At 49.8% G+C, this 20,592-nt stretch overlaps 1 protein-coding gene across 1 annotated transcript in view; it reads right to left on the bottom strand.

Annotated features, from left to right (window-relative positions):
* Positions 1-5,572, bottom strand: part of Rab3b (RAB3B, member RAS oncogene family) — a 58,695-nt gene extending 53,123 nt beyond the window's left edge. Inside the window, exon 1 of the mRNA XM_055629095.1 lies at positions 5,507-5,572. The gene's annotated coding sequence lies outside the window, so the exon portion shown is untranslated. The remainder of the gene's footprint in view (positions 1-5,506) is intronic.
* Positions 5,573-20,592: the final 15,020 nt, after the last annotated feature.

Genomic DNA, 20,592 nt, shown 5'->3' with positions numbered 1-20,592 from the left:
CCTCTTCCTCTTCCTCTTCCTCTTCCTCTTCTTCTTCTTCTTCTTCTCCTCCTGTTTTTTGAGACAGGATTTCTCTGTGTAGCTCTGCATGTCCTGGAACTCACTATGTAGACCAGGCTGGCCTCAAACACACAGAGAACTGCCTGCCTCTGGCCTCCTGAGTGCTGGGATCAAAGGCATGCGCCACCATGCATGGCTTTTAATTAACTCCTGCAGTCATTTTTTTTTTTTAACTGAGCTCCTCATCAGTTGGGCTCTATTATTTGGCCTGTTTTATAATGAACTAAGTGCCTCCCCTTCTGAATTCAGGACAAACCTAGCCATCGCTCACCTGCCAACATTTATAGTGATTCCTTAGGGGATCTTATTATTATTTTTTCAATGAACATTTATCTTTTTCCCATATGTCAGACTACCAATATAAACTTCTATTACTTTTTCCATTATATAACCAGTTTATCCCTTTTGAAATATTTTTAAATTATCATTTATGTGTAGGTTGTAAACCTGCTTAAATTTCTGTGCACCGTGTGTGTGCTGGAATCCTTGGAGGCAGAAGAAAGCACTGGGTCCCCTAGAACTGAAGGTATAGGCAGATGTGAGCCACCCACCTGGAACCAAACCCAGGTTCTCCGCAAGAGTAGTAAGTGTCTTTAAGCTCTGAGCTATCTCTCCAGCCCTACACTTTTTTGGGGGAAGCAGGATATTACTCTGGAACTCACTTATATAGCTGGTCTTGAATTTATGATGCTTCTGCCTCTGCCTCCCAAATGCTCGAACGTCCAGCAATGCGTGTCTACCATGCCCAGCAATTTTACATTTTTTAAGTTGCTGGGATTGAAAGGCTCTTGAAGCTGGGTACAGGCTTGTAATGTTAGCACTTAACAGGCAGAGGCAGGAGGATCGGAATTCAAGGTCATCTTCAGCTTCAGATCAAGTGTGAGGCCAGCCTAGGCTACAAAAGACCTCCTTGTCTAAACAGATAAATAAACAGATAGATTGGATGGATGGATGGATAGATAGATAGACAGACAGACAGACAGACAGACAGACAGATAGATAGATAGATAGATAGGTTTTTAAACGATGAACTTGGAGCTTCTTCTCTTTATCATAACAGGAAGCCTGGCTACTGGTCCCAGTTACTCAAACTCTAAGCGTGCTCACCTGAAAATAATATCAACCCCATGAAGCTGCTGTAAAGTTTAAATAATAGAATGAATATAAATGTTCTTTGTCTGCCTTTAGTAGTGATGCTAAAGCAGTAGAGTGGGGTGTGCTGGGAAGAACACGTTTCATTTTATTTTTTAAGGATGTTTTCTATCTTTTTAAGGATTTGTTTATTTTTATTTATTTTCTTTGCTTTTATGTGCATGGGTGTTTTGCTTGCATGTATGTCTATGCACCACCTGTGTGTAGCGTCTACAGAGGCCAGAAGAGGGTGTTGGATCCTCTGGGACTGGAGTTACAGATGATTGTGAGCCACTGTGTGGGTGCTGAGAATGAAACCCAGGTCCCACTGACGATCCCACATTTAAAATGCTGGCCTTGTTTGTCTGGCCTGCCCACTCTCTCACTTGACAGCTAAGAAACCCTGAGGCTCCATAAAGAACCATGATTTATCCAAGGTCACATGACAAGCCAGTGGGTAACCAGGACAGCTGCTACCTCAGGACTCCCTGAGTTGGCTGGGCCTGAGGAAAATAAAGCACCAACAGCGCTCCCAGGACAGAGCCTGAAGTCACCAAGGCATTTGCCACACTGCGCTGTCAAGTCTGCTTATCTGGACACAGGGCAGCTCTCCCAGCAGGTTGTTAGAGAACAGAGGGCAGGAGCAAGCCCCTGAGGGCACCTTCTTGGGGGAGGGGGCAGGGGCAGCACAGAGAAGCAGAAAGCATCTCAGCAGGCAGCCGCCTGAGGCAGATCTGAGCAGACAGGTCACACGGCAAGGGGGCCCGCACAGAGACGCAGGCACGTGTACAACAAGCATGGATCAAATCGTTCCTCTCTTTTGTGACAGTCCCATAAAGTGACTGTCACAAAATGAGGTGGCTCATTGTTTCCATGACAAGCAACACTGATGAAGGCCCAGGGGTCATCTGGGAAGCCATTCTTGATCCCAGGCTAGGCGGTGTGTGTGTGTGTGTGTGTGTGTGTGTGTGTGTGTGTGTGTGTGCCTTCAAAGTGCTGTTGTGAAGAACAAATCTTTCTGTCTCATGGGCAGCAAGAGGTACACACCTAAAGAAGAAGCTGACTCTGGTTAAGAAAGGAGCCAGAGGGAAGGAAAGAGCCCGAAGCCCAGCAGGAAGAGATCAACTCACTGAATGTAGTGGGGAAGGAACACACATGTTTTGTGATGGAGTCGGAAGAGCAACCATGGCTTTAAGTCCGGGAGGCCCGGGCTCAGCCTGGCAAACTCAGTAATTACACAGCTACAGGCAGATCACACCCTTAACCTCAGTTTCCTTTCTACAAAGCGAGTGAATAAAACGGCTTTCTGGAACAAGTGTGATAACATTACAGTCAGCAGGTAAACGGCTGCCTAACGGGCTTGGGGAAGATGTGCTCGGTCAGTAAAACCATTGCCTCGAAAGCGCACGGGCCTGGGTTTAATTCCAGGAATCCAAGGAAAAATGCTGGACAGGGTGACAGGTGCCTGTAATCCCGGTGTTGGGGAGGGGAGGGCAGAGATAGGAAGATTCTGCAGGGCCTGCTGGCCGAGCCCTCCTGTATCTCTGTGCTTCTGTGGGAGAAGTAAGAGGTCAGCTTAGAGGAGCTGGCTCTCTCCTTCCACCACGTGGGTCCCAGGATTGAACTCAGGTCATCAGGCTTGACAGCTCCTTTGTCCCCCAAGCCATTTTGTTAGCCCTAAAGTTTACATATATGTACACACACACACATATGTTTAGCTTCTAAACTTTATTTCTTTCTATCAAGTCATCCTAAGTGATAGAGGTAGTTTGGGGATTAAAAATCAAACCAACTGGGGACTGGAGAGACGGCTCAGTGATGAAGAGCTGCTCTGACTGCTCTTCCAAGGGACCCAGGTTCAATTCCCAGCACCCACATGGCAGCTCACAACTGTCTGTATACTCCTGTCTCAGGGGACCCGACACCCTCAGAGAGACATACAATGCACATAAAATAAAAATAAATTAAAAAAAAAATCAAACCACTTAAACCACTCAGGTTCCGTTTCCTGCTCTATCGCTTATTATCACCTAGATAAGGAAATTTACTAGGCCAACGCAGTCTTCCGACTCCGTAAAATACACTTTGTTGGGAAGATTGTAGGGAGCACAGGAACACAGCAGACATTCAATGACTGCAACTCTGTCCTCGGGGAACGTTTATTAACGGAGTAAGGAGGGGGTGGGAAGCCTTTAAGATGGCCCAGAAAGCAATACCTAGAAGGACAGAACTGGCTCCCCAAAGCTGTCTTCTGACCTCCATGTCTGCCCTGTGACATGCTCACCGCCTCTAAACACAGCACGTGGATACCGCACACACACAGACACACACACACACTTTCACAGATTTTAAGAACTCTTAAAGGGAGTTGGGTGTGTGTGCGTGGATCTTGTTCTATTGTAAGCCTTCTTCCCCCGAATCACACTTTTACAATTTACTCTTTCCTAAGACCATTCCTAATCGCCAACCCACCCACCACCACAACCCTGCCCAGCGTCACTGCTTTCCCAGGTCCCTTAGGGTTGCAGAGTCGCGCCCATCACAGCCTCCACGTGCGGTGCACTTGCTAACTGCCGAGCAGTCTGCTGGTCGCTCCAGACGCGCTCTACCTTCCACGCCGCGCAGGCTCCGTCCATGTTGGTTTCTCTCCATGTCCAAGACACTTCGCTGGCCAATCCGCCTTCCCCAAATCCCTCTCCTCTGCTCCCAACACATTATGGTTTCTGACTCCCACGGGAGGCCTTTCCCAACTTCCTCGGTCTTCCTCTACTTTGCTTTTATTTGTCTTTATTGTGTGGTGTGGTGTGGTGTGGTGTGGTGTGGTGTGTGTGTGTGTGTGTGTGTGAGGTGTATACATAGACTCCTTTACCCGATGTGCATGCGTGCACACGCAGAGGTGAAAGGAGGCCTCTGGGTATCTTCCTCTGTTGCCTCCTCACATTCTTATTCTGTTATTTCATTTGAGTTGTGTGTGGATGTCTTAGTGCCTGGTGCCTGCTGAGGTCAGAAGAGGGTGCCGTTAGGATGGTTTCCAGCCACAGGCTGTTCCTGAGCACTGGGCTCTTGTCCTCTGCTAGAGCAACAAGTGCTAACTGATGAGCCCAGCCCCGCCACTTTACTCTCTGAGACGGTCACTTCTTACATTCTAGGGACTCACCCTGTCTCTGCCCCGCTGCTGGGGTTACAGGCACAGAGATGACGCCTCGCTCTTACGTGCTGAGGATCTGAACTTAGGTCCTCCTGCTTGCATAGCAAATGCTCTCCCTCTTCTTCCATGTTAGGGTGCTCTATCTGCTCGCACGGGGGTACACACTCACAATCACAGACACACACACACATTCCACTCACAGTCCACAGCTTTTCATCTGGATTCCGGGAAGGCGGGAGGGAAACATGCCCTCCACTCCGCCCCTCTGTTGCCTTCTAGAGCCTGTCATCCTGTCCAGCCCAAGTCCCCATGCTTGACTCCGGGACGGAGTTGCTTGTGGATGAATTTTTCTGTCTGCTATTCTCTTCCTGCCAGTGACTCCAGTTGGCGTTGTAGTCTGGTCCAGTGCCTGCTGTCCTCATGCTGTGAGGAGCCAAGTCACAGCTCGTGCCAAGGCCGTACTGGACCCTCAGAACATTTCCCACCTCGCACCCACAGTGGCCTGTTCCGTGACCTGACCTGTCACCCCTACAGGCTCATTCTCCAAGTTTCCAACTGCAAGACCTTGCTCCTTCCCAGAGCCATCCGCCTCCCCCAGAACTCAGGTGTCCCTCGCCCGTATGCAGGGCTCCCAGCCCTCCCTCTGACCCAGCTGGCTTCCCCCTTCCCCTTTTTCCCAGCTTGTCCCCTCCAAGCCCCGCCCCTCTGTCTCCATACACCGAGACCCCTCTCGGGTACCAGCTGGGCTCTGTTCTGCAGCCTTCCACTCCCAGCTAACCACACTCCCGTCCAGGAAGCCCTGATCCTCAACCCGACCAAACACCCGCTGCTGCCCCGAGCCCCTTCCTCCAGCCCTTGCTCCTTCCCAGAGCGCCTCCCCACCAGCTCTCCACCTGCACGCCCCTCCTCTCGCCTGCCTCCCCTCCATCCTCTCAGCATCCCTCCGCTGCCCTCAGCAGCCTGCCCCCCCCCCCCCCGGTCTCGCTGCCAGATGCCCCCAGCCCCCTCTCACGGCCCCAGCCCCAGCGGTCGCTGCCTCCCAGCCGACCTGGGAGTCCCGGGGGGAGGGGGCGAGGCCAGCGCTCCCGCGCTCGGCCGGAGGCTGACGTGCACTCGGACGGGCTGCTCCCGGGCAGGGTAGAGCGGGGTCGGGGCCGCGCCCCTTACCTCGGACAGAGCTGGCTCCGGGACAGCGCAGCGGGGCGGTCGCACTGCTGGCGGTGGGTGACAGGCGGCCGGGGCGGGTCCGCTTCCCACCTCGGCTGCGGAGGGCTGAGGCTCCAGCCGGAGATGGGAGTGGGTCCCCGCTGGGTTCAGGCCCCGCCCCTGGGCGGGACCCGTGGACTATCGGCCCCGCCCCTCGGTTCCTGGCTGTTGCAGAGGATCCAGGATTTCTTGGGAGTCCCAGACTGGCCCTGTATACCTGGGTGACTATTACAGTCTGGTCTGCCCCGATTCTTAGCCCACATTCCACAGTCTGCACCTCCAGGGTGTCTACAGGGCTCTGAGGATGACTTAGATGAAGGCGGAGTTTTGCTATTTGCAAAAGGCTTCCCTCCATTCTCCTGAACTCTGGAGGAGGGAACACACCTGTCTGCAAGTGAAAGCTGAGCTGGGAGGTTGGATGTCATCCTCCGCCCGCACAGCTGTCCCTTCGTGGTCCGTGCCCTGTGGGCCTGATAACGATGCTATCTGAACGCACGCTGTCCTTCCTCTTCCATTTCCTTCTCTCTGCGCAAGGTATCCTGGTTCAGGGCGCAGGGCTTCCGGCCTGGACTGAGGCAGCCGCTTCCTGATATCTGCCTCTCTCCCCACCCTCTGTGTCAGGGGCCTGAATAGCCTTTTGAGATGTCATCAACTTTGATAAAATAACTCCCATTCCCCATCGCCAGCAGGAGCATAGAGGCTGCCAACTGGGGTGGTAAAAGTTCTTGTCTGAACCTCACCAGGAGTGGTAGGTTCAGGAGGTGCGGAGCACCATTGTCGTGAGGTCACCGGACTGACAGTTTGGGTCTAGAGTTGTTCTTTCTTTCTTTCTTTCTTTCTTTCTTTCTTTCTTTCTTTCTTTCTTTCTTTCTATTTCATGTGCACTGGTATTTTGCCTGCATATATGTCTGTGTGAGGGGGTCAGATCCCCTGGAACAGACAGTTGTGAGCTGCCATGTGGGTGCTGGGATTTGAACCTGGGTCCTCTGGAAGAGCAGCCAGTGTTCTTACCCACTGAGCCATCTCTCCAGCCCTTCTTAGTTGTTTTCTGTAGTCATCCCTACCCCAGGCTTAGAAGTGTGAGTCAGATAGCAACTGCCCATTTTCCTCAGTTCCATTATGACTTGTCTCTGGCCCAGCGAACAGCCCAGGTGGACAGCCTCTCTGCCTCTCCACCAGTCTCCTAACCTTTACGCTGTTAGAGCTGCTCACCAGCCCTTGTTGTCAAGTTCCCACTGCGGGTCTGGCTCCTGCCCACCCCCATCCCACCTACAGCAGCCGCCGTCCCGCACAGCTCCTGGTGACTTCAGGTATGTATGGGTTCTCCCGACCCTTCTTCTCCACGTGACCATGCCAGGAACACCCCCAGTCACCTGACTCCCCTACTCACCTAGAACTTCCAGTCTGAAAACCAAACAACCTGTGCTGAGCTTGCTCCCACAAAGCCTGGCTTCGTCTCATTTCAGACTGCAAGGGATGGCTAACGAGTAGGCATTCTTCACAGGAACAATGAGACAGCATACGAAACAATCCTTTCAAAGTTGTGAAACAATATGAAGACAGATGGCATGGCCTTCATGGAGCCCCAGGACTGGTCGCCTCCTCTTTCTCTCTCCCCAGGAAGGCCGTGTAATAAAAGAAAGAGCTTCGCCTCACACTGACTAGGCTTTTTATCCTTGCTCCACCACTGGCTGGCTGGCTGATCTTAGGTCAGTTACCTCATTTTTCTGACACATGCATGCACCCCTTTATTGTCTTTAGGAAAATCAATAACAAAAACCGCCACGCAGTTATTGTGAAGATCAAATGGGAAAAAGACACTGGGCGACACTTGAGAGAAAGCCAGGCACTCAGCAAGCATTCACTAACTATGAGGCACTGTGGTCATTATAACAATGCCATTTTATTCCACCACTCCTTAGAGTCATGGCTCCCAGGACACAGAAGAGCCTTTTCTTCAGTGCTGGGCCTTGATGGAGTTGGAAAACGAGTGACCAAACTGGTATGTTTTTAAAAAGAAAAAAGAGCAGGGTGCAGTGGTACACGCCTTTTATCTCGGTGCTCAGAGAGGCTGAGGCAAGTGGATCCCTGTGAGTTCGAGGCCAGCCTGGTCTTCAAAGCGAGTCCAGGAGAGCCAGGGCTACACAGAAAAACCCTGTCTTAAAAAAAAAAAAAAAAACAAAAAAAACGCTAAGAAGTAAACAAGTATTCAAGTGTTGGAACAGCCAAAGGCGGAGACGCGGTTTGCAGTGTGTGTGTGTGACAGGGCACCTCCTGTGACCCCGAAGGCTTTAGGAAAGACTGTCAGAGCCAGGCATGCTCTCTGGAGAGGGAGATGTGAGGGTGCTTGTGTGTGAAGCAAGCAAAGTTTCAGTCTGTCCTAATGAGAGAAAGAGAGAGAGAGAGAGAGAGAGAGAGAGAGAGAGAGAGAGAGAGGAGACAGCAATAAAAGCTTATGGAATTTGTGGAAACCACACGAGGAACTTTGAAATTACAAGACTGATGAAATGTGAATATGCAGTTCAAGCCCCTTGCACTTAGATCTTAAAGGATCGAAAAGACGCTCCTGGCATTAGGGTTGTGTCACTTACGCCCCCAGTAACCTACGTCCCTAGTCACTGGTGCTTGACCGCCACAGAGAAGAACAAACTAAATCAAATGATTTAGATTGTCATTGTCTAGATCCAAATGCCCAAGAACGGGAAGAAAGACAAATTTCTGCCTTTTGCCTTGAGTCAAATTGGCCATCAAATGTAATCACCGTGATCCGTTCATTCTCAGTACAGCTGTACAAGGTACCTGCTGTTAACCTTGTTTTTAAGGTTCACATTTTTTTCTCAGCCCACAAACAACCCACTCCGAGGGAGTCAGCTCCCTCTTATAGACAAGAAAAAGCCTAGATCACACAGTTGGTAAACGGAAGAAGCAGGTATCAATCTTCTAGTCTGTGTCCAGGTTCGGAACATTTTCTACTAGACTCCTTGTGGTTATTCAGTGGATACCATTCGCTTTAAGACTTCTACAAATAAAACTGCCTTTGATCTCTTCTAATTTCTAGGGTAGAGGAATCGGTGCTTCGGGACCTTGGTTTTTACACAAGACATAAAATTGATGCTTTTCATAAAATGAGAGTCACTGCTCAGAGTAGCAGCGTAAGTAGATGCCATCTGGAATGAACACATAAATTACTCCAGTCATAATGAACCGCTCCCCAAATTCAATTGCTTGGAACAGTGATCATGTATTATTTATCACAGGGCTGTGGGGGGGGGCTGGATGGCCCCTTCCTTAGCGTTATCTGGGCTCATTTGTCAGATGCATTCAGCTGGAAGGTCTGGGTGTTGGTGCCAGCTGAGGTCTGGGCACCGCATTTCTTCTCCATGTAGGCTCGTTCACCAGTAGTCTAGAGCAACCATCAGGTAGCCCCACGCTGGCCTCCCAAGAGCACAAAGGTAGAAGACGTATCCTAAAGTCTCAGAAATCCCATTTGCAGCTATGAGCCAAAACAAGCCCCGAGGCCGGCCACATTCAAAAGAATGGAGACATAAAGTCCACCTACGATTAGGGCAGAGTCTAAGTCACAGGCCAGGAACAGGGATGATGGCTTTACTAGTCCTGAAATGGAAAAGGCTCTGGAGAACACCAATGAGGAGCTTCTCCACCGCTACCTCCTGTGTCCATTGTTCTGGCCTCTCCTCTGCACCTCAGCTTCTCTGTTTGCAAATGAACAAACACGTAAGTTCATTCTCCCCATGCGCATCTCCTTAGGAGGTGAACCTGGTTAAAATGCACACGAAGAGCCCGGCCTGTCGCCAGAACACAGCACTGCCTTCAGGGCTGGAATGGGAGACACACAGAGCAAACATTTGCCATTTACACACCCAAGGGGCAGAGCCCAGCAAATACCCACTATCCCCTGGCTTGCTGGCCTGCCTGCTGCCCCTTCACTCGTGCTGGTCTGTTCTGTCTCTCGGGAATGCTTCATGCCACCCCGTCCTTTCAGTTGTGTGGCTCGGCCTCCTTGCTGCCCTGCTCCCACAAGAGCCATCAGGATTACCTGTACCACACCCACATGGCAGCAGAAGCCTCTCCCTAAGTCCATTTTAGAAATGTTCCTGCCACCCTCCAGGAACACTTGGCTCTTCCAGCCTTCACCGTTATTCCTGACCATATACTCCTCATGCCTGGACCTGTATCCACATTAAACTACCTGGAGTGCTCTGATCATGGCGGACTCCATAACTTCTCCATGAGTTTGCATAAGTTTTTCCTCCCCCTACCCAGGGATGCTGTTCATTTGATGGAAATATCTCCTGAGCCCCTTGATACAGTTTTAAGCTGAACTATTTCTCATGAATTGATATAGTGAAGGTTTGGTCCCTACAGTGGTGCCATTGGGAAACCGGGGGACTGTCTCAGCTAGCATCTCTGCTGCTGTGACAAACCTCATGACCGAAAGCATCTTGGGGAGGAAGGGTTCGCTTTGCTTATACTTCCACATCACGGTCCATCACCAAAGGAAGTCTGGGCAGGAACAGAAACAGAAGCCATGGATAGATGCTGTTCCTTATACAATCCCAGGACCACCACAGAGGGCTGGGCGTCCCTACATTGATCATTAATTAAGAAGATGCCTGACAGACTTGCCCATAGGCCAGCCTTACAGAGACATTTTCTCAGTTGAGAGACCCTCTCTCCTGGTTACTTTATGTTCTGTCAAGTTGACATGAAACTAACCAGTACAGGAGGACCAACCTGCTGGCAAGTCCTAAGATGGTTAGGATGGCTGTCAAAGGCCAGAACGCGCCCCTGGGCCCTCCCTCTCTCTTTAGTGTCTGGCCATGAGCTAAGCAATTTTATCATGCTACATACTCTGTCCACAGGACCGACCTATCATGGACTTGACTTCCAAAACTGTGAGCCAAAACAAACCTCTCATCATTGTAGGCTGCTTGCCTCAGACATCTGATACAGTAGTGGAAAGTTCACTAACACACACTTTCTGTGTGTGAAGGTCAGCAGCACATGGTTCCTGACCCAAAGGAGTTCAGTGTCTGCAGCTGGATGGAAGGGTGTGAGACACACCAACCTCCACTCGACAAACGCCAAGGCCACACTACCACCTGACACAGCACCTCCTGGGGCATCCTTAGTTTTGCTGAGAAACTGCTGAATAAATATGTACACAAATATTTATAAGGAGTTTCACATCTGGCATCTCATTGACTTTCACACTAAGCCTATGGAGATAGGAATGAACCACACATAGCCTCTTTGATGCATCACCAGTGATAACCAGTTTGTGATCTCTTAGCTAATGGGAGGAGGAAAAGCAAGCCTTGTTCAATTTTTTTTGAAAAGCAAGAGTTAAATCAAAGATAGATAGTGGTTAGTGTGAAATGTTAACTTGACAAACTCTAGAATCACCAGGGAGATGGGCCTTTGGGTGTGCCTGGGGAGGTTATTTTGGTGAGGTTAACAGAAGTAGGAGGACTTAGCCGTGGGCTGCACCATTTCCAGGGATGAGGCGCTCCCCTGGGCATGGGGAAGGCAAGCTGAGCACACTCTGCGGATACAGGGTGCCCGTGAGCGGCTGCCCTAAAGCGCCTGCTGTTTACCTTCCCACCACACTGCTCCTTGACCTGTGAGCCAAGGTAGACCCCGGCTCCCCCAGGTTGCTTTTGTCGGGATGCTTTATCACGGCTCCAGGAAGAGAAACTAAGCCAATCTGTTTGGCAAGACCTAGCTGTTTCCTCGTATCAGGGCAGGTAAGTGGAGAGGTGCCCGAGACCTCAGGCCTGGCACGCAGCATGTGTCCTGAGCCCTGGGTGCAGACTTGAAATTCAAGGAGAGTAGGCATTAAATGCAAAGAGAAGCGGCCAGGGCCAGTAGGTAGACCAGCGTGAGCAGAGACCCATGAGGCAGAAACCGATGTGAAGCTGAGGGAACCTCACAGAGCCTCGAGCAGGCAGCAGTGAGACAGGAGAGGCGCCTCAGGCCCGTGATGATCAGCACTCAGCATGATGAGCTTGACAACCAGGAGCACACAGAGCTGTTGTAAGCTTTTATCTGAGGGAGGGGTGGGTGACGTTTATTTCTGAAAGATTTTAGCCTACATAACAGAGAATGGATTGGTTGTTCTTCGATATTTGGGGCAGGGAAAACAGGATAAGAGCTGGTGGGGTAGTTTTCAGAAAGATAAGTCTTGGGTTGGGAGACACTAGGTGATGTAAAGGGCAAGACTTAGTGACTAATGATGCCTTCGGGGAGAAAGGAAATCAAGAGAGCCTGTGAGGAAGGAAGAAAGTCACAGGGACCGTGGGGTCCAGAAGAAGGGAACAAGGCCCCAATGGTAAAGGCAGTAACTACCCAGAAACAATTATTCACAATTGTACTATTTTGCTCCAGTAACATCAACCCCACCATCACCTCAGTCAATCCCCTTGCCTCTGCCTCTCCTAGCTTCCGGGCCTCTTGTTTGTCAACAGCCGAACAGAGAGAATGCCTGCTCTATAACTTAACAGGGCAGCAGACAGCTTCCCGTCAACACGGTTTTAATTTCAACACTTGCAATTTCATTGAGGAGCCAAAGGACACTCAAATCAACCTTTCCCAACCAAAGCAATGTGGGGCCCTCCAGTCTTTGACAGCCTCCCTTCCTCGTTGAGGGCTGGCTGCTTCGATTTGGGGTAATCGCTGTTGCTGGAAGAGTTGTCTTTACTAAAATCTTCCTGATGTAACGCTTGCCACCCTCTGCTGCTACTCGTTGGCCATTCTATCATCCACTCATCCATGCGTTTAGCCCACAGAGAGTTTATTGGTCCCTTAGTATGGGCCAAGCAGTGTTCTAGGCACAAAACGTAAGCATTACTGAGAAGCCAGGATCCTAGGTGGAAGACAGGCACTGAGAAAACAAAACACATAGGAAATTTCCACGTAGGGAGAGACATAGGAGAGATGTGGGAGGGCAGTTCAGTTGGTGGAATGCTCACCGGGCAGGCATGGGTCCCTGAGTTCTGTCCCCAGGGCCACGTAAACAGGGCATGGTGGCGCAAACCTGTAATCCCGGCAGTAGGGAGGTAGACGCAGGAGAATCAGAAGTTCCATGAGATCCTCTGGTATACAGCAAGTTGAAGGCTAACCTGAGCTACCTGAGACCCTGTCTCCAAGAGGGGAAAAAATAAAAAAAATAAAAGATGAAGGGAAAGGAAGTGAAGGGTAAGGAAGTGAAGGGTAAGGAAGTGAAGGGTAAGGAAGTGACTAGCAAAGAGGGCCATCAAACAGGAAAAGCCTCTGAGAGAGTGACATGTTGGTTGAGACCCGACACGTGAGAAGATTTTTGCAGCACTGTGGGGAGTTCTCTCCCAGGGCCGCCACGGCGAAATGGCTGACTCTCAAGCGCCCCCTGCCCTCGGCGGTGTGTGCACAGCAGTGACTGGGCACTAGGCCGTACTAGGGGTCCTCAGTGTCTGTGAGCTCACCTCCACAGAGGCCTCTCTCAGGATCATACGTTATACCTGCCACTCACCCATCGCCTGATGGACCCTCCCTGTCAAATGTGGGACTTGACCTGAAGTAAGTAAAATGGGCTAAGATCCAGCAGGTCTGGGTGCTGATCTAACATCTGCCATTTGCTAGTTAATGTCATTACAGGTCTCCCTGTAATGTGAGGACCTGAACAGTCCTGTGGGCTCCTAAAGGAATTAAATTCAGAGGTATCACATAAAGAAGCCGCCCATAAAGAGACATTCAGTGACACCAACCACTTAAAGAGCTCTCACCTTTAATCCTAGCACTCAGGAAAGCAGAGGCAGGTGGGTCTCCGAGGTCCAGGCCAGCCTGGTTGACTTGATGAACTCCAGGCCAGCCAGGGCCGAATCGTGAGAGAACTGTCTCAAAAACGAAACAAAACACCTTAAAAAAAAACAAAAACCATGAACAGCTGTTATAAGTAAATACACTGTGCTCACCAGAGATTTTTCCTTCAGATACGTTTCCATGGAGCTGGAGGGCAGTTATCAGTCCTGGGATGGCATCAGGTGAGTCTTGAGCTATGGGAGGCTGATGCGAAAGCCTGGGACCCTCTGCACAGGTTAAAGCTCATGCTCCCTCTTGTGTCCTAACTGGAAACTGCAGTTCCTCCGGCCTGCCTCATAGCCACGGTGCTGAAATAAGCCTGCATGTGGAGAAGAGAGGGGAAGCGATGTTCAGTGAGCACCGCCCCCCTAGGGACTTCTGTAGATCATTTTTCGTCTCTCATAAACCATTCAACAAAAGCCAAAGCCTAAGATTTACGATAGTAAGTGACTTTCCTCAGTATTCATGGATATTAATTAGATCTAAACAAAAAGAAAACTGGAGGGGGAAAAAAGTCTTGTCTAGTGCACTGAGGATAAAGCCAAACGCCCATGCTAAGTTTCATAGGCCCTTTTCTCTGTGGATTCACCACCAACCATCAACCCTTTCCGACCTTATTCTCTGGCCACACAGGACGGTTTGGTGTCCTCAGAGGCTAATGCAGTTCATTGTTTTTACACAGGCCTTTGTCTGAAGGGCCTTGTCTGGTTCCCTTGAGTGAGTGCCATCCTCAATACCCTTCATTTCTCTGGAGTCACTTCCTACTTAACCGGCCACACTACCTTTCTTATTTGGAGAGAATATCATAACTCTCTCTTTTGCACTCTTTTGGACCTTACGATTCTGATGGCTCACGAAGGCTGACCAGTAAGTAAGATGCTTAACCCCAAGAAATTCCAAGTGCCCGATCTCTCATTCAACAATGGTCTGAATGACAGTGACGGGCAAGCTGCTCCCATTGTTACAGAGCTCGCATTCTGGCGAGGCAAGCAGATAAGCAAGCACACCAATAACAAATTACCACTGCGAAAGCTACTTTGAAGAAGAAGCAATGAGAGTAGGCTAGGGAACGTAGCTCAGGTGGTAGACAGAGTGTTTGCTCAAACACGGCACTGGATTTGATCCCCAGAACCGAATAAGCCAGACATGATGGTACTTGCCTTTAATCTGCATTGGGGAAGTGAGGGCAGGAGGGCCGGAAGTTTAAGATCATCTTCAGCTGTATTGTGTGTTTGAGGTGCCACCATGGGCTAAACTTGGGTAGAGGAGAGAGAGAACGATAGATAGATAAAGAGAAGGCACAGTCATTGAGAATCTCAAAAAGAGACATTACATAGACTTCTGAGGGAGGAGGAGCAAAAAGGATGGGGAACAGGGTCTCTAATGAAAATAAATATGCCTGCCAAGGCCCCAAGGACTTCTGAAAACCAGGAAGAGTCAATTTAGCTGTATCTCTTTACTGAGGAATTGAAGTTGAATGTGAGATTCAAGCAAACTTTGGGTCTCTGGGAAATACTGCTCAAGATACACACACACACACACACACACATATATATGTATATCATACACAGCTTGCTGAAAATAATTATTTGGAAGAAAAATACAGTGCAGTTTGGGAATCACAAAAGAAGCTGCTTAATTCCGCCCCCTCAGTCACAGAGGGATATTTACTTTGTGGTCCCAAACACAGATTGGAAAGATGAAGTGTTTGTCGAAGGGGCTTCAGAATCAGCAGTAGGTCAAGTTCATCGTGTTTTTCTTTGTTGGTCTGGTAGGAAGACAAGGTCAAAGGCTTGTTTTCCTGAGGGAGGGCTTCAGATACCCTCAAGTGCACGTATTTATCATCACTAACCTCAACCTTGATGAAGACTGATGCTGGCTACCATTTGTCTGATGCAGGATTTGGCTTTACAGATAGGGAACTTCTGATTTTCTTGCTCTTCAAGCTGGGGCTTCACCTTGTCAGCGATCTCCTGTGTCTTGGCCACAGCTGGCAGCGTGGTGGGTGCTTGGTGGCATGTCACACACCATCTTGGCTGCAGTGGACCGGGTGGTACGAGAGAGGCTAAGGACAGAGCAAGCTATGAGCCCTAGGCGCCCCAACCCTAGAAAAATCTGGCTCCTGCTCAGGAGCTCTTTCCTGGACTTCTCTGTAGCTTTTGTTCCGAGATAGCTCAGAGTGCAAACAGAAACAGAGATGTGCTCAGGATACAGGAGGTCTCATGGAGGAACGGAGGAGGGAGTCTGATGGCTTGTCGCCTCTGAGCTCCTAAACTGCGCTGAAGATGAAGATGGGAACAAATATTCTGCCCCTGACATTCCTGCCGCAGGTGGAGGCGTTCCTCCCAGGGCGGTAAAAAAGGTCCTGAGTGAAACAAATTATGCCACCATTTAAACAATACCATTGATTTGGGGCTTGATACTGATATTAATAGAGGAAGAACATGGGGGGATTGGGTGGAGTGGGGAGATTTTGTTTTAAGGAGAGCAATGACTGTAAAGACTATTTAGAGACAGTTGGATATGCTGGCTCCTACCTATAATCCTAGCACTTAAGAGTCTGAGGTAGGAAGATTACCAGGTTGAGGTGAGCCTCGGCTTCATAGAAGACCCCATCTCAAACAAAAAGGGGGTGGAGTCAACGGTTATGGGCACATGGCACTTGTTGTTCTTGGGGTTCAGTTCCCAGCACCCACATGGTGGCTCACAGTCATTTCTCATTCCAATATTCAGGGTATTCAATGCCCTTTCCTGACCTCTGTGGGTGCCAGCCATACACATGGTACACAGGCATACATGCAGGTAAAACAGCCATGCACATAAAATAAATAGTTAAAACATTTAAGTATGATAGAGCGGCACACACCTTTAATCTCAGCATTTTGGGGGGCTGAGGTCGGAGGGTTGCTGCGATTTTGAAGTCAGCTGCACTACACAGAAAGCACCAGGCCAGTCGGGACTGCATGGCAAGGTGCTGTCATCAAAACCCAAAAACAAACAAAAGGAGAGAGAGAATGGTAATTGGTGATTAAGGGGTGCATTTAAAATGTCAAGGATGGGTCTCAGCTTTCCGACACGTATGAATGGAGGACAGTGCCAGGAAGGCAGTGGTAACACACGCCTTTAATCCCAGCACCCAGGAGGTAGAGGCAGGAGGATCACCGAGAGTTCAAGGCCAACCTGGTCAACAGAAGTTCCAGGACAGCCAGGACTACACAGAGAAAGTCTGTCTCGGAAAACAAAAACAAATAAACAAAGAATACTTAGCTAAACCTCCAACGTTCTCAAGACCTTGGGAGCACTTTTCATCTATTTACCAGGTCTTTGAAAGAGAACCTAACTTGATTATCAGTGGATTTATCACTGAAACAGGACGGTCTGAGATTCCCGGTCTTGAAGGCCACTCATTCAAACGCTTTCCTCTTGCCACTCAAATGGTTCCACACCTGAATCCCTGAGTTTAGAAACCCGTTCTCTGGCTTCCTGTTTGCACTACCAGTCTTCCAGTCAAGTCTTGCGTAACATTTTTTTTGCTGCAGGCAGCTGAAATGCAATTCCTTCCTGGCATTAGTCAACTTACTCAGAAACTGATAAGAAAATCTTTATCAGCGTAATGGGACTTGATACAATTAACGTAGCCTAACGTGGATGGGGTGGTCCAGATACAAAGCCAAATTATCTCCTGTCCTTATCCCCTCTAGAGCCATTCTTTGTCCCGACATCCTGAAGGCTCTCTTTTGGAATGTAGTGGGAATGTATTGTCCTAAGAGACCACTGACTTCTTCAAAAGCTAAGAATGTCAAAAGCTCAGATAAGCGTTTGGAAGCCATAGACCCACTCCCTTGGTTGTAACTCGCCTGCTCGTTGTCCCTGTTGTATTTATTCGTTTGTTTTCAGATAAGGTTTCACATAACCCCTGGCCTGGAATTTGCTATTTGTCAAACATGAGCTGGGACTTGTGATTTTCCTGCCGCCAGCTCCTGGGATTGCCGAGAGTTTGCCACGATGGATTTCTGTGTTGTGGGATGGAGCCGGAAGCAAGCATTCCACAACTGGGCTACAGCCCTGCTCTCACCAACGAACTTTGATTTTTGTTGTTGTTGTTTTTCCGGACAGACAGGGTCTCTCTGTGTAGCCCTGGCTGTCCTGGACCTCACTCTGTAGACCCAGGCTGGCCTCAGATCCACTGCCTCTGCCTCCCGAGCGCTGGGGTTTAGAGACACGCAGCAGCGTGCCCAGCTCCACAAGCAATATTCCTGTCCCACGGCCTTTTCAGCCGCTTCCTCCTCAGCCCCACCTCAGAGCCGGCTAACCAGTGACCTGTGGCTCAGCAGAGAGAATTCTAGGTGCCCTGAAGTTCCACATAAACGCCCTGGTGAATTTGCCTCCTCATTACGCATGTTCATTCACGTTGTCTCACAAACCAGCAGTTTCCTCCATTTCACTGTGTGTAGTGCTCTTCCCACGGCTAGACCACAATCTCTTCATTTATTTGTGGATCACTCTTTTACAAGATCGTGTGTCTGTGTGTGTTTCATCTCATCTAGAGGGCCTGCATACGTAACATGTCTACGCTGACGTGCTTGAGGCACTGGGTTCAATTTCCAGCATCAAAACCAGGAAAACATTGCCAGAGATTCACTCCCTTGCTGAAGATGTCCTGTACAGGGTGGCCAGCCCCCCCCCCCCCCCCCCCCCCCCCCCCCCCCCGGGCTGAGTCACTGAGTCAGCATGGTAGAGCACACCTGTGGTCTAGCACTTGGGAAGACAATGCAGGAGGACCTAGGCTACATAGTGAGACTCTGTCTCAAATCAAATAGGAAAGCAGACGCAGAACTGTTTCTGTTTCTTCCGCGCTGTAGAGAAGAACGATGCTGATACCCCGTGGGACGCATTTCCTTCGGAACATGTACCAACTCGTCTCAATGACCGCGCGGCCACAGTTATAAATGGTGGGGAGCTGTGCCCTCTGGCACTTCGTGATGCCTCAGGGCAGATCATGACCACCAACGTATCTACAAACAGATGCACTGCTGTCTCTACCCTCAGCTGAAAAGTAAAAGAAAAAGCAGGCACCCGGGAAAGCTCCCCTCTTTCCTCCTCACTGTTGACAGACTTGCCCGAGAGGAGCAGAAGCAACAGCTGCCACGGGGACCTGAAGGCTGTCGGTGTGCGGCCCTCTGGCCTGACGCAGAAGGGCCTGAAGGACATACCTGGTTGACAAAGCCAGGGCGCGGGGCGCTGAAGCCTCTAGAAGCAGGGAGCTGCAGCGTGTGACCCCTGTGCAGCCCTTTCCGCGCGGCTGCTGTTGGCGTCGTTCTAAGATCACTGTTCAACACTTAAAACTCATCCCCCTTATACTTACGAACACCCTGAACGGGCCCAGTGCGCTTGCGTGAGGACAGGGCCTGGCACGCAGCCTCCCTTTGCTCTCCTAGTCCTGGCCAATTTTGAGTGATCGTGTGTTTTCAGTAAAATTAGCCACAATTGGTTTTTGCTTTTCTGAAGGAAAAAGACTTCCATCTCTTTGCTTAAAAGCTGGCCTGGTCATGAGGACTTCGAGTAGACTGACTCCAGCTGCGGAAGCCGCTCCCTGGTTCCCCTGAGGAGGAGCTGGGATATTCAGGGTCTCCCCGCCGATACCAGTCCACCAACCGGTCCATTTCTGAAGGGGTGGAGAGCTGAGTTTTCACTTACTTGCTTACTTCTCTTAACCACTCAGCAGCTGTTGGGGGGAGGCTTCCTTCCAGGCCCCGGATCTCTTAGGGAACGTGGTCCCCCTGGCCCTGTCAGGCAGCCGGGTGGAAATGCCTTACACGGTAACACATGCCCTTTTCTTTCCACCCTTTGATGAAACCTGATAAAGGTAAAAAGCTGCCTCGCCCTTCTCTTTTCTAGGATGAACCCTAATGTTTGCATTTGCTGCTTTTGGGGTAGGAGAGAAGAGACCTGGAGAAACATTTTACCTTTTAAAATATACCAAATAGATTGTTTGTAACTTTATTTTGATACAGGGTTTCTCTGTGTAGCCTTGGCCGTCCTGGACTCCATTTGTAGAACTCACAGAAATCCTCCTGCTTCTGCCTCCTTCAACAAATCCTACTGGCCTGTGCCACCAGTGTCCCGCCTGCGGAACTAGTTATTGGGTGGGACTCGAGAGGGACCCTTACCTGAAAGGCAAAACGGGAGAGAAAGAAGAATGGGACCAAGCTAAATCTTGTCAAGGTCCGTTTATTGAAAGCCAAGGTACAGAATATAAACGAGGGAAAAGGAGGGAAGGGGGAAGGTGAGCTGTTAGGAGGGAGGAATTCGAGCTGGAATTTGCATTGACTCCAGCTCAAAGGGAGGCTGTTAGTGGAGCTGAGGGCTACTATCTTGCAAATTCCCTCAGTAAGTCTTTTCTGTGCTAATCTATTCCTGTCATCTTGAGTCAATGTTTTTCTAAGGGAGAAATCCTTTGACTCCCAGCCCAGGGTCGGTCGGAGGGACTCTCTGTCTCTGACTCAGGGTCAGTGTGAGAGATTTCTCTGGCTCATGGCTCAGGGTCAGTCTGAGATATTTCTCTGGCTCATAGCTCAGGGTCAGTCTTTGGCACACCAGCACTGGCGTAATGTTATTTTTAAAATATTTACCTTACTTTTAATTATGTGTAGTGAGTGTGTCTCTGTGTTCACCAGCTCAGATGCCTAGAGAGGCCCCAAAGGCCTTGCCTCATCAGATCCCTTGGTTGTGAGCCATCTAGAAAATAAACTTGGTTCTCTGGAAGAGCAGCAAACACTTTTGTTTTTTTCCTGAGACAGACTGGCCTTGAACTCAGAGAGATCCGACTGTCTCTGCCTCCCAGAGTGCTGGGACCCCAGAGGTGCACCACCATGCCATCAGCAGCCATCACTCTTAGCCATTGAGCTTCTAATGTTTTTCTCCCAGCAGGCCTTGGGTCTTAAGCACAGAATGGTTAGGGTGTGGTATACCTAGACCAGGTGAAGACTCGGCAGGGAGATGCCAAGAGGTGGTGCGGACTAGCGTTTGGTCTTTCTGGTTACGAGGGTCCAGGCCTGTTCCATTAAGAAGCTGTGGTCACAAGGTCAGAGATCTTCCACACGTGGAGTCTGGAGATGGAGCTCAGCAGCTCTACTCTGACCTTTTTTTTTTTTTTTTTTAATCTATCCACTCATGAGTAAGGTGCTTCC

The sequence above is a fragment of the Psammomys obesus genome, unplaced genomic scaffold, assembly GCF_907164565.1.
Source record: "Psammomys obesus unplaced genomic scaffold, mPsaObe1.curated_primary_1811, whole genome shotgun sequence".
NCBI classification, from domain to species: Eukaryota; Metazoa; Chordata; class Mammalia; order Rodentia; family Muridae; genus Psammomys; species Psammomys obesus.
This window is presented reverse-complemented; position numbering and strand designations above follow the sequence as displayed.